The sequence below is a fragment of the Prionailurus viverrinus genome, chromosome B2 (assembly GCF_022837055.1).
Source record: "Prionailurus viverrinus isolate Anna chromosome B2, UM_Priviv_1.0, whole genome shotgun sequence".
NCBI lineage: Eukaryota > Metazoa > Chordata > Mammalia > Carnivora > Felidae > Prionailurus > Prionailurus viverrinus.
In genome coordinates, this window is record NC_062565.1 from 70,853,715 (window position 1) to 70,865,228 (window position 11,514).

Here is an 11,514-nt window from a genome sequence, read left to right on the forward strand (position 1 = left end):
GTCATGAAGCCCATTACTTTCCTTCTTAGATCTCAAGGTCAAGACAGGTATAGAAAGAATCTTGAAGAATTATTTTTTTTCAAAGTGGTAAATTCGTATTTTGTTTTTTAAAACTAATTCTAAAAGTAGCACGTGGATGTCTGTTTTATGAGGTGAATTTAACCTCATGTAGGATTAAACCCAGCCTCAGCTTGTTTGCAAGAACTCAGAGGGTAAGTTACATCTCAGAGTTGTCCCAAAGGAGGCAAGGGATCTGAAGTAAAATGAGAACTCTAATAAACACATAAAATTAAAGATAATGAATTATGTGCTCCCTTTGGTAGCACATATACTAAAATTGGAACAATGCAGAGAAAATTAGTACATCCCCTGTGCAAGGATGACATACAAATAAAGATAATGAATTATGGTCTTTATCAGTCTTTTCATCCACACCTACATCCTTTGGAGTTCCAGATGGACTGCTTGCTCATACTGTTTCAGATATATGAGCTCAGCCAGAGGAAGCCCTGGGAACTGGCATAATTTCAAGTCAGCCACCAGGTAGTCAGATGGACTCTTGGGTAAATGATCCATTATTGCCTAGGACTCATTAGCTTTGGAACAACCCTAAAACCAGTGGCATTCTCCTATATAAAGAGAGAGTTCAAGGCCCCACTTCCTTCATCACTTAGTGTCAAGGACAAGATACAGGTAGTCCTCAGTGCTGGTAGAAATGTTTTAGAGACATTAAAAATTCTTACTTCTTTGTAGACAGCCTATATTTGAGAGATTCTTCTCATGGTCTTTTTTTTTTTTTAATTTCTTAGTCCTTTTATGTTCTAGTCTCTTTTCTCACATGCATCTGGGGCAGTAAGATGAATTAGAGCTTTCTAAAAGACCAAGGCTCCCATTTTTAGAAGGCTAATCAGCAATCAGGATGGAAAAAAGAAGACATGAAGTAAATGCCTTAGGCCATTATCATAGGCTTAATGGCATATATTGATATTAAGGAATGATATTAAGAAAAAACAGTGAAGGTAAACTACTCTCGAGAAATTTTCAGTGAAGCAAGGGCTGGAGATGAGACAGGTAAATTAAAATGTACAGGATCAAAGTATAGAAGTGTTGTATTCTACTCTGTTTAGTTACTACAGTAAAGATTACCCAAAAGAGTTAATTTGCTGAGAAGGAAAAATTAGTAATAACAGACAGTTGGAAGATGGAAAATCAGGAGACAGTAATTGATAAACAACTAAGAGGAAAAGCTTATATGGGAATACACCAAAAGCACAGGTAAAGAAGTCAATCTTAAAATGGAAGAATCTTTTTTTCTTCTAAGAATGGGGATAAAAAGAGAAATTAAAGAGAGAAAAACTGTGAGGCTGAAAAAGGGAAGTATACACAAATTTCTCAGTAAAATAAGAATTAAGTATATCTGCTAAATGTGAGATAGACCTTGAGGATACTGAGGACTTAACAAATATGGAAAGTTTAGGTGTATTTGCCCTAAGGGAGGTAATAGAGAATAGTCAAGGGACTGAATTAACAGTTTACAAATAATAGCAAGAACCTAAATATGTCTAGATAGCTTGAATTTTTAATGCATTTACTCAACATAATTTTGTGAAAAAGTGTTGGTTCCTTAAGAAGGAGATCTGTTGAAGTGATAGATTACCTACATTTGGGGCAGAGGGTGGGGGATAAAAGGTCCAGGGCAGAAACTTCTGTGTAATAGAAAGTGCATAGTTGCATTGGATGACCATTGAATCCATTCTGAGTGAGATAGAGTGGGAAAGCATTAGAAAGAAAGAGTGGAACCAAGTTGCTGGATGACATACTGAAGGCTATAAGCAAAAAAAGCAAAGAGCTGGGAGAAGTGGTAGTCATGGCAGTTTAAATCAAATAAGGATATTTCACTGACAGGCAATACACACATGTCCTGAAGACAGACTTTGAGCAGCCAAAGCCTAGCTCTGCCTCACTAACTGTGGGACTGGGGTAAATAGAATCGTTTTGAGAATCCATACGTAAATACATGTAAAGTACTTCGGTCAGGATCTCTAATATAGCATCCATTTGATAAGTTATAGTTGTCACTATAGTCCAGAGTTTGCCATTGTAGAAGTAGCATAGCCCCAAATGGTGAAGCATAACTCAAAATGATGAGGTATAATTTCAGTGATGTAATGGTTTGCTGATGGAGGGGCATCACTAAGAATAGATGGCTTTGTGTCATCAGAGAGCTGAAGTTCAGTGAAGGTAAAGTCAGTGGATTTAAGTAAATGATTTATATTCTATATTCTGAAACTCTACTATCAGTATATAGGGATGACAAAGAGAGGACACATTAATGTTGATAAATGGAGAAGTATTTAGATGGACAAAATCTAACTTAAATTACTTTTTACTTTTCAGATTATTCTTACATTTGTGTACCTCAACACCTCAGCATTAAGTATGTCTACCTGTCAAAAGACACATGTAATTAATTCAAAATGAAAACTTTCACATTTCTGAGTTGTCCTGCATAAATACTGTCATGCCCTCTTCTTTGCACTGTCCTACCAAGACTTAGGAGAAATCTGAGTAAGTCCACTTGCAAGATTATGAAGCTCCCTCATTTAAACTGAGATATGAGTTTGACATGCTTCTTAATAAAATGTTATGACAATTCAATTCCAATTATGAGTTAAGATATATCTTGGATACATCTCACAAAATCAAAATGGAATTGATATACTAATTAGATTAAGCAAGTCAGCACACCATCTACACCTATTGATATACTAAATATCATTTCATGAGCAGAATGACAAGAGAATCACTTCCAATTAGAACCTCATATGATTTCAGTGTGATTTTATTCAACTAATTGTGTAATGTCCCTTTATGTTTACTATCACAACAAATAGTTATTTAATGTTTATCATGTATATAACATATGCTACTTACTACCAGGAATAAGTGATAAAAATTGGGGCAAACCTTCATACCCTGGAACTTACATCTGTGGCAGGGACAAACAAATATATGTATTAATACTAGAATACAGGCCAGAATTTATAAATGCAAATACTAAAGGAGCAATTGATTCCACAGGAAAGGCTCATAGAGGTGACATAAACACAAACATCCATGGGGTAGAGATACTCAAGGCTAATGACCAACATGAGAATAAAGAAGGTGAGGGTATGACTTGGGGAACATTTGTATGAGTCAGCATGTGTCTTTGCAAATTCCTAGCCTATTCAACAGCAGAGGACTGCTGACCAACACTGTGTCAAATTCACAGTTTTCAAACACTTCTTAAAAAGTAGTGCCATCTCTGACCCTACCATTTTAATTTATTTTATATTTTATCCTTTTATTTTTTATCATTTTATTTTTTCAATTTTTTTTAGTCTTTACTTATTTGAGAGAGAGAGAGAGAGAGAGAGAGAGAGAGAGTGTGTGTGTGTGTGTGTGTGTGTGTGTGTGTGTGTGTGTAAGTACAGGAAGAACAGAGACAGAGGGAGACACAGAACCAGAAGCAGGCTCCAGGCTCTGAGCTGTCAGCACAGAGCCCGATGTTGGGCTCAAACTCACAAACCGTGAGTTCATGAGCTGAGCTGAAGTCTGACGCTTAAGCCAGACTTCAGTCAGGCATCTGAGCCACCAAGGTGCCCCACATTTTATTTTTATTTATTTTATTTCATTATGATAAGTGTACTTTTTAACCCCTATCCCATATTTGCCCCATCCACCCACCCACTTCCCATCTAGTAACCATCAGTTTGTTCTCTATAGTTAACAGTTCATTTCTTGGTCTGTCTCTCTCTTTTTTTTTTTTTCTTTTGCTTGTTTGTTGTGTTTCTTTTTAGTTAGTTTAGTTTCTAGTTAGTTAACATATAGTGTAAGATTAGTTTCAGTAGAAGTAATTCATCACTCATATATAACAGCCAATGTTTATGACTAGTGCCCTCCTTAATGCCCATCACCCATTTAACCCGTCTCCCTTCCAGCAACCCTCACTTCGTTCTCTATAGTTAGGAGTCTGTTTGATGGTTTGCCTCTCTCTGTCTCTCTTTTTTTTTTTACCTCTATGTTAATCTGTTTTGTTTCTTAAATTCTACATGAGTGAAATCATATGGTATTTGTCTTTCTCTGAGTGACTTATTTCACTCAGCACTATACTAGCTCTACATTTTGTTGAAAATGGCAAAGATTTCTTTCTTTTTTATGGCCAAATAGTCATCTGTGTGTGTGTGTGTGTGTGTGTGTGTGTGTGTCTTTTTTATCCATTCATCAGTCAATGGACACTTGGGCTTCTTCTATAGTTTGGGCTATTCTAATATTGCTGCAACAAACAGGGGCGCATGTATTCATTTAAATTAGTGCTCCTGTATTTTTTGTGTATATAAATACCCAGTAGTGCTATACTTGGATCATAGAGTAGTTCTATTTTAAATATTTTGAGGAACCTCCACACTGTTTTCTACAATGACTACACCAACTTGCATTCCTACCAACAGTGTACAAGAGTTCTTTTTTCTTTACATCCTTGCCAATGCTTGTTGTTTCTTATGTTTTGATGTCATTCTGACAGGCATGAGGTGATATCTCATTGTACTTTTGTTTGCATTTCCCTGATGATTACTGATGTTGATCACCTTTTCATGAGTCTGTTGGTCATCTGTAAGTCTTCTCTGGAGAAATGTCTGTTCATGACTTCTGCCCATTTTTCAATTGGATTACTTGGGTTTTTGCATGTTGAATTGTATAAATTCCCTATATATTTTGGATACTAACCCTTTATCAGATATGTCATTCACAAACATCTCTCATTCAGTATGTTGTCTTTTAGTTTTGTTGATAGTTCCCTTTGCTATGCAGAAACTTCCTATTTTGATGTAGTCCAAATAGTTTATTTTTGCTTCTATTTCCTTTGCTTCAGGAGGCATATCTAAAAAAATGTTGCTATGGCTCATGTCAGAGAGATTATTGTCTGTGATTTCTTCAAGGATTTTTATGGTGTCAAGTCTCATATTTAGTTCTAATCCATTTCAAGTTTATTTTTGTCTATGATGAAAGAAAGTGGTCCAGTTTCATTCTTTTGCATGTAGCTGTACAGTCTTCCCAGCACCATTTGTTGAAGAAATGATCTTTTCCCCATTGTATATTCATTCCTCCTTTGTCAAAGATTAATTGACCCTATAACTGTGGGTTTATTTCTGGGTTTGGGTAAACTTTATTCCTAGGTATTTCTTAGGTTTTGGTACAATTGTAAATGGGACTGTTTTCTTTATTTCTTTTTGGTGCTTCTTTTTAGTGTATAGGAATGTAGCAGATTTTTGTACTGAATTCCTTTTTCAGTTCTAGTAGATTTTGGGGGGAGTCTTTGGATTTTCTAAAGATAGTACCATATCATCTGCAAATAGTGAAAATTTTACTTCTTCCTTACCAATTTAGATGTCTTTTATTTCTTTATGTTGTCTAATTGTTGTGGCTAGGGCTTCCAGTCCTATACTGAATAAAAGTGGTGAGAGTGGACATCCTTGTGTTCTTCCTGACTTTAGGGGAAAGGTCTCTGTTTTTCACCATTGGGTATGATGGTGGCTGTGGGTTTTTCATACAAGGACTTTGTTATGTTTAAGTATGGTCCCTCTAGACCTACTTTGTTGAGAGTTTTTATCATTAATGTTGTAATTTGTCAAATGCTTTTTGTGCATCATTTAAATGATCATATGGGTCGGGGCGCCTGGGTGGCGCAGTCGGTTAAGCGTCCGACTTCAGCCAGGTCACGATCTCGCGGTCTGTGAGTTTGAGCCCCGCGTCAGGCTCTGGGCTGATGGCTCAGAGCCTGGAGCCTGTTTCCGATTCTGTGTCTCCCTCTCTCTCTGCCCCTCCCCCATTCATGCTCTCTCTCTCTCTCTCTGTCCCCCAAAAAAAAAAAGTTGAAAAAAAAATGATCATATGGGTCTTATCTTTGTTTTATTAATGTAATGTATCACATTGATTGATTTGTGAATATTGAACTACCCTTTGCAACCCAGGAATAAATCCCACTTGATTGTGGTGTATGATTTTTGATTTGCTAATATTTTGTTGAGGATTTTTGCATCTATATTCATGAGAGATATTGACCTGTAGTTTTCTTGTGTGTGTGTGTGTGTGTGTGTGTGTGTGTGTGTGTGTGGTGTCTTTATCTGGTTTTGGTATCAGGATAATAATACTGGCCTCACAGAATGAATTTGGAAATTTTCCATCCTCTTGTATTTTTTGGAATAGTTTGAAAAGAATGGGTATTAACTCATAACTAAATGTTTGGTAGAAATCACCTGTGAATCTGTCTGGTCCTGGACTTTTGTTTTTGGGAAGCTTTTTTATTACTGATTGAATTTCACTGCTAGTAATCAATCTGTTCAAATTTTCTATTTCTTCCTGATTCAGTTTTGGTAGGTCATGTTTCCAGGAATTTATCAATTTCTTCTAAGCTGCCCAATGTGTGGGCATATAGGTTTTCATAATACTCTGGTACAATTGTTTGTGTTTCTGTGGTGTTGGTTGTTATTATTCCTCTTTCATTATAATTTTGTTTATTTGGGTCACCTCTCTTTTTTTATAATGAGTCTTGTTAGAGGATTAGATTTATCAATTTTGTTGATCTTTTCAAGAACAAGCTCCTGGTTTCACTGATCTGTTCCATTGTTTTTTTAGTTTCTATATCATTTATTTATGCTCTAATCTTTATTATTTCCTTCATTTTGCTGGGTTTGAGTTTTATTTGTTCTTTTTCTAGGTCCGTTAGGTACAGGATTAGGTTGAGATTTTTCTTGCTTCTTGAGGTAGGCCTGTGTTGCTATAACTTCCCTCTTAGAACCACTTTTGTTGTATCCCAAAGACTTTGGATCATTGTATTTTCATTTTCATTTGTTTCCATGTAATTTTTTATTTCTTCCTTGATTTTTTGCTTGACCCATTCATTGTTTAGTAGCATGTTATTTAACCTCCATGTATTTGTGGTCTTTCCAAACTTTTCCTTGCAGTTGATTTCTAGTTTCATAGTATTGTGGTCAGAAAAGATGCATGGTATGACTTCAACCTTTTTTTAATTTGTTGAGACTGGTTTTGTGGGCTAGTATATGACTTATTTGGGAAAATACTCCATGCGCACTTTAAAAAAGTGTGTATTCTGTTATTTTAGGATGGAATGTTCTGAATATTTCTGTTAAATCCATCTGGTTCAGTGTGTCATTCAAAGCTGCTGTTTCCTTGTTGATTTTCTATTTGGATGATCTGTCCATCCATGTAAATGGGGTGTAAAAGTACCCTACTAATATTGAATTACTATTGATTATTTCATTTATGTTTGTTACTAACTGTTTTATGTATTTGGGTGCTCCCAAGTTGGATGCATCAATATTTACAGTTGTTATATCCTCTTATTGGATTGTCCCCTTTATGATTATATAGTGCTCTTCTTTGTCTCTTGTTATAGTTTTTGTTTTAAAATATATTTTGTCCAATATAAGTATCGCTACTCAGCTTTCTTTTGGAATCCATTTGCATGATAAATGTTTCTCCATCCTCTTAGTTTTAATCTGCTGGTGCCTTTTGGTCTGAAATGAGTCTCTTGTAGGCAGCGTATAGATGGGTCTTGTTTTTTTATTCACTCTGTCACCCTATATCTTTTGACTGGAGCATTTAGTTCATTTACATTCAAAGTAATTATTGATAGATATGCATTTTTGTCATTTTGTTACTTGTTTTGTGATTGTTTCTATAGATTTTCTCTGATTCTTTTCTTGCTCTCTTTCGTGGTTTGTTAGCTTTCTTTAGTGATATGCTTAGGTTCCTTTCTCTTTATTCTTTGCATATTTATTAGTGGTTTGGGGTTTGGGGTTACCATTAGGTTTATATATAAAATCTTCTGCATATAGCAGTCTATATTAAGTTGATGGTCACTTAAGTTTAAACCTACTCTTTACTCCTCTCTCACACACATCTTAGGTATATAGTGTCATATCTCACATCCTTTTGTTTTATGAAACCTTTGATTTTTATGGAAATACTTTTACTGCTTTTGTGTTTTTTTATTTTAATGCTATCACTTATGGTCTTTTTCCACTCAAAGAGTCCCTTTTAATATTTCTTATAGGGCTGGTTTAGTGGTCATGAACTCCTTTAGTTTTTGTCTGAGAAATTCTCTTACCTCTCCTATTCTAAGCAATAGCACTTACCGGAAAGGGTATTCTTGGCTATAGATTTTCCCTTTCAGTTCTTTGAATATATCATGCCACTCCCTTCTTGGCCCCATCATTTTTAGATGTGAGTTTACAGGCAGGAATTGGCACCTTTCTTTACAAATTTGATTCGAATTTTTGATATTATAATTATTTTATCCAAATATCAGAATAGCCTCTCATTTTAACCATAAGCCTTGGCATTTAAATTTTTTAACATTTATGTCCAAATATAGCATATAAATAGCATTTATTGTATATTTCATTAATATTTGATTGAGTGTCAAAGATTTGTATATATTTTTTCAGTTGCCAGCTTTAAATTTAGTTGCCAAATTTTAGTTGTCAACTCAAAATAGCTAATATGTATTCTGTCTCTTAATTATATTTAAAAATTCCAAAAGGACTGACTTTTTCCTCTTTGTAATTAATTAGTCTGGGGCAATTCTATTTTTTTCTTTCTTCTATCGCAGTCTCATTTTTATTCAGTCATAAGCTTTTGTTTGGTTTATCCCAGCATAGGAATTACCAAGGGCTTACAAGTTATATGCTTTTCTTGCTGTAGAAAACCAATGCTAAAAACACCCATTCTGCTCTGCATAACATTTCTCCTCCATTTTGAGAGACTCCACTTTCATTGCCATGACCTCTTCCAGATAGGGGACATGCTGACAAGCTCAAATCCATTATTTACTGATCATAAGATACCAGAGTCTTATATGTCAAATGTTACATCATTCCCAGAAGAAATCCACATCTAGATTTCTTTACATTCCAAAAACTAACCGTCTGCTTTAATTATCTAGGAATGTTATTGCAAATTTAACCGGATGTCATCCTTTGATGTTACCCGTAAAATCTCTCTTTCAGCAGAATAATTGCTTCTTACTTATAAATTCAGACAGGACGAGTGACACCCTGAATCTTATGCCAACTCCCACTTCTGGATCTGTTTAGCTCATATCAAAAATTGTTGAAGTTTTTTTTTTTAACTTACAACCAAAAATTAAAAGTCAAACATACATTACTATTTAATCCAAGGACAAAACAATGCTCCTGAGAGAAAATGAAAGATTTCCCAAATTTAGTAGAATTGGAATTCCAAAGTATCCTGAACATTAATGAAGTTCTTGGAGTATATAATTAGAAACTTTGATTGTGTGGAGCACCTGGGTGGCTCAGTCCATTAAGTGTCCAACTTTGGTTCAGGTCATGATCTCACAGTTCATAAGTTTAAGTCCCGCATAAGGCTCTCTACTGATAGTTGGGAGAATGGAGCCTGCTTCAGATTCTGTGTCTCCCTCTCTCTCTGTCCCTCCCCTACTCGCACTGTCTCTCACTCAAACATTTAAAATAAAAGAAAACATTTAAACATTTAAAATAAACATTTAAAATAGAAGAAACTTTGTGTTGTAATATTTTTTTGCTAATAAAACATATATATAGGAGGCAGGGGCGCCTGGGTGGCTCAGTCGGTTAAGCGTCTGACTTCGGCTCATGTCATGATCTCGTGGTCTGGGAGTTCCACCCCGCCTAGGGCTCTGTGTTGACAGCTCAGAGCCTGGAGCCTGTTTCAGATTCTGTGTCTCCCTCTCTCTCTGACCCTCCCCCACTCATGCTGTGTCTCTCTCTGTCTCAAAAATAAATAAACGTTAAAAAAAATTTTAAATATATAGGAGGCAAACAGAAATACCACTTATTATGTTTGCTTACAAAATTATAAGCAGTCATGTCAGGAAAATAGTGAATGGTTCTTCCATTTGAAATCTGTTACGAAAACCTAGGTGGTTTCCCAAGTGCACATCTCCACAAAGAGAACCCCCGGAGTCTTGCTATGTCTTGGGGTTGAGGAGTTTGGAGCTACTAAAGATCACTTTTCATTTTTCTCCAGGAAAAGCACCAGTGAGAACAGCCTTTCTCTACCTGACTAGTTAATAAAGGTTTATCTATTAAGTTTGCAAACATATTTGTAGGATGTGCTACTTAAACACCCCATACTCTTTCCACTACAAAAAAAAAAAAATAGGACAGGGATACTGGTGCTGATTTGACTGCCTCTTCAGCCTGGATTTTATTAAAATTGTAAATATATTGTAAATCTATGGTCAAAGAAAGGGCGTGGTAATTCTGAAAACTTTGTGGTAATAGGGAATGATACTGAATACCCTAGAGGACATTTGATGTTTGTTAGTTGTCCCTAGATAAAGCACTTAGAGAGTATTTGTCCAAATGAAGCCAGAAAATAATTTTGGGCTATTTACATTAAAATTAAAACCAATGATAAAGAAGTGACATGCTTAGTTACTTGTTACATGCTCAGGTAGGAGTACCCATTCTCTTACCTTTAGTCCACAAGTGCTAATAGAAACCAAAGACACAAGAAGAAAAACAAAAATTCACCAAGCCTAAAACTGCAGTTGTTTCCACTCAGTTATCTACAGAAAAATAACAAAATGGACTGCTTTTGTATTATGTTTGTTTCCTTTCAAGTTTATTTGAAGGCAGAAGTGAGACAGTAGTATATTTCCATGAACAGACACTTGAAATATGGAGGAAAATTAAAAGAATTCTATTTCTGAAACCAATATTGTACTGTATATTAAGCAAAATTTAAATTTCAAAAAATTACCAAAAACAAATAAAAGTAAAAAAATCAAGGGGAAAAATCTTCTTGAGTGAAATTATACTAATACGAGAAGAAATATATATAGTAATGCAAATAAACTAGCATAATGTTTTATAATACTATTGTATATGTAACTAATAAATTCTAAAGATGGAAAAACAAAACAATCTAAAAATCCACATATGAATAGTTACTTCAATTAATAATTTTTAGAATATAACTACTTAGTTGATTTAATGAAGATATTTTAATTTGATTTGGGCTTGACTTCCAGATTTTGATATGCCCTTATTTCACTAATGTAATATTCAAAAGATATATATATATATATGATATATATATATTCAAAAGATATATATATAGATAGATACATTTTTCTATATATATATATTCATTTACTTATATAATTATTTACTTATATATTTATATTTTATAATATAATTTATATATTTTTATAATTTAGTGTTACTTATATATTTGTATATATAATTTACTTAAATATATATAATTTATCATTTCATTTCTCACAACTATCATTTACCATCTGCCCTCTAAGTAAGCGAGCATAGAGAAAAATCAAATCCCAGAGGTGTGTACAATCAGCCTGAAATGAAATATGCTTTCATTTTTCCTTCCCATGCAAACATAGTCTGGTTTACCCTCCTGCTATTTGTTATACTCTGG

The 11,514-nt window shown here is 34.5% G+C and overlaps 1 non-coding gene across 1 annotated transcript; it reads left to right on the top strand.

Annotated features, from left to right (window-relative positions):
• The first annotated feature begins 307 nt into the window (after positions 1 to 307).
• On the top strand, positions 308 to 415 carry LOC125166879 (U6 spliceosomal RNA). Its single transcript, XR_007152588.1, has one exon. It is a non-coding gene; the product is annotated as a U6 spliceosomal RNA (small nuclear RNA).
• Positions 416 to 11,514: the final 11,099 nt, after the last annotated feature.